Consider the following 2,844-nt stretch of genomic DNA (forward strand, 5'->3'; position numbering starts at 1 on the left):
TACAAAGTTGGAATGTTTGCGTTGTAAAGATTCAAATAACATTAATTGGAATTTTTCATGAACGACAGCAACAGGCTCTGTCATGGACCAAGTCGTGCAAAAAACAAATTCATAAACATAGTTTTGGTTTGAGATTATGCATAAATTAGCTATGATTGTATTGTGAGTTGACAAAGCAAATAAAACATAGATCAATATTATCTTCCAGAATTATTTTGTTAGTCTAAAATCAGTAGCATATGGCTGGTATTTACAGTTTAACAGTGTTTATTACCACTAAATCAAGATAGAAGACAACATTATAATACGATAATTACATGTAGTTAATTTACATAAATTGTTATTAAAAATGGCACAAGGAAGATACAAGGGATTTGATTTTTGTTATTTTGTTTTTTTCAATATTTGATTAATGATATGTCATGACCACAACATAAAGGATAAAAGTAAATGACAATGTTGTATACGATAAACATTACGATAATTACCGATTTGACGACATATTTTTAATAAAGGACATGAACTTGACGTTGTAGAATGATGTAAAGGATGCATCATGCGCCATTTGATTGATGACGAACATGTTTACTTACCATATAAATATTCGTATCGCTGTGAATGTGACCATTGGTGTTCGTTGAGACATTACCTAGTCAATGATGAACAACAAACTTGTACTCGCAATCCTCTTGGTGACCGTAGGTCTGATGTGCCTTGTTGTACCCCCAGTAAGCGGTGAGTATTGTACTTTCATTTCCATATTTTATGGTATTCAATCCATTCAGGTTTATCAGACTACTTAGCTTGACGTAACTGTGAATCTGATTTCAAAAACAAAATATTTATAAAATAGGTAATTGTCGATTTTTAGTGTATGAACGAGTAATAAACCTTGCTTAGTATTTGATTAGTTTTGTAAAATATATGTATTCATAATCTTAGTTTCGTTTATGTATAATCGGTACTATTTGAATATAACTACACCTTTTAAAGCAATTGAAGAGATGCAACATGATTTACGCTGTTTATTTTGTTAAGAACATTAGTTGACATACACAAATATTTTGTGTAAGTACCTCTTAGTAAGACTTTTATAAACGACTTTAGGAAGAGTTGACTTAAGCGATGGATATGTGAATGAGTTATGGCTTATAAACGTAATGGTATTGTCGACAAACTATGATGAAGCGTTCTCTGGTATTATTGAGTGTGTCAGCAATAGGATTGTGTTTTCTTAGGACCAGAAAACCGTTGTCTAAAAAATCCATTGTATATATTAACAAGTGCATGTTTATTGGCTTGTTATGATTTGTTTACAGTCACGACTAGATTTGTGACGTCACAATAGTGATAATCTGATCCTATATTTCTTTATTATTTATTGTTTCCGATCCAGTGTTAAGTTTTTGTTTTTCTAACTCTCTCCGTTTTTTAACTAAATATTGTTCATCCATCTCTTTAAATGTCGTTAAGGAAAAGATACCAACGTCTATATTCATCAAGGATTACAGAATAAATGCTACAGCTGGTATCAAAGATTCATTATAGTAGTAGAAATACTGGACACATTATATCACCATATCTGTATCTCACCTTGGTCCTGCTTTACGGTTATTATTGATACTACAGTGCATTCATATACCAAGGTTCTTGTCTTCGCATGAAATGTTCTTCCTTTTATTTTAGGTCGTTATGGATCTGTATGTCGGTGCAGTCACATCTGGTCATGTGGTCCTGGTGAGATCCCCAGTGGACCTTGTGGTTACTACCGGCCAGGGATAAAGTGCTGTAGTTACTACGGCTAATAACACGACAAAGACAGATGATCGATTCCTTACTAAAGGTATATAGTACCACTAAGTTAATATATTATTACAATTGTCACTGCCATGGAAATGTTGTGTTATTCCTTTCCTGTAGATGTGTTCCTTCTAAATTACATGCATTTTACTGAATGATAGGATTTTATAACGCTTCATTTTCAATTTGTCAGTTCCAGTTGGCATCCATAATGGCTATGTATGGAGATTTTTAATCTCGTAGAAAATATTATATGTCCAGTAAAGTACACAATCTAGTTCATTTAAGTGTATATATCGTGTATGTGTATTCAATGATAGAAAAGCCGTTTTCTAGGGAGGATCAGTGGTATACACGTTTACACATATGACTGTAATGTAACTTGTTACTTTGTTGTATAGTTTGATACATTGTACCACTGTTCATGATATATTTTTCAGGAAATTTCTATTACAGTTTTAAAAGATAGTTTTAGTGTGTAAATAAATGTAGCATTATAATTTGTTTATGGTTTCTTTCATACAGGTACGATTTGATAAAAGAAGCCTTCAACATGAATACAAAAATAAATATTTTAATTTTGGTTTGTCATGACATTTTAAACCATTAAAATTCTTCAACCTGCCTTATATATGTTGTTTTAAGTTTAAGAATATGTCTAAAATCATCATCAAATAAACAATAAATGAAAGATGTGCTTTGTAACTGAACCGCATCTTTTTTCCAACCATTTAATGTGTATTCAGTTGATTTCTAAAAAAAATAATAGAACTAATTTCATTCTTGCACGCCGGTCTTGCCGATGACAAGGTTGAACCCTGCTAATGCTGACGCAATAACGGAACGTGTTAGTCAGCAAGATAGATATAGCGGCAGGCACTATGACCCCTAATGAAGAGGTGTCAATGGTGGGTTTGTTTACGTTGTCTTAAGAACAAATACAAAATTGTTTACTGAACATCTGCTGCACTGAAGAATCTGAAAATTACTTCAACATTGTCAGACAAAGTTGCCGTATCCTTCAAGTAAAGGCCAAATCCAAGT

At 32.3% G+C, this 2,844-nt stretch overlaps 1 long non-coding RNA gene across 1 annotated transcript; it reads left to right on the top strand.

The window, feature by feature from the left end:
- The first annotated feature begins 605 nt into the window (after positions 1-605).
- Positions 606-2,420, top strand: LOC110460622. Its single transcript, XR_002464036.1, has 3 exons — positions 606-735; positions 1,687-1,843; positions 2,326-2,420. It is a non-coding gene; the product is annotated as an uncharacterized LOC110460622 (long non-coding RNA).
- The last annotated feature ends 424 nt before the right edge of the window (positions 2,421-2,844 follow it).

This window comes from Mizuhopecten yessoensis, unplaced genomic scaffold, assembly GCF_002113885.1.
Source record: "Mizuhopecten yessoensis strain PY_sf001 unplaced genomic scaffold, ASM211388v2 scaffold1379, whole genome shotgun sequence".
Classification (NCBI taxonomy): Eukaryota; Metazoa; Mollusca; class Bivalvia; order Pectinida; family Pectinidae; genus Mizuhopecten; species Mizuhopecten yessoensis.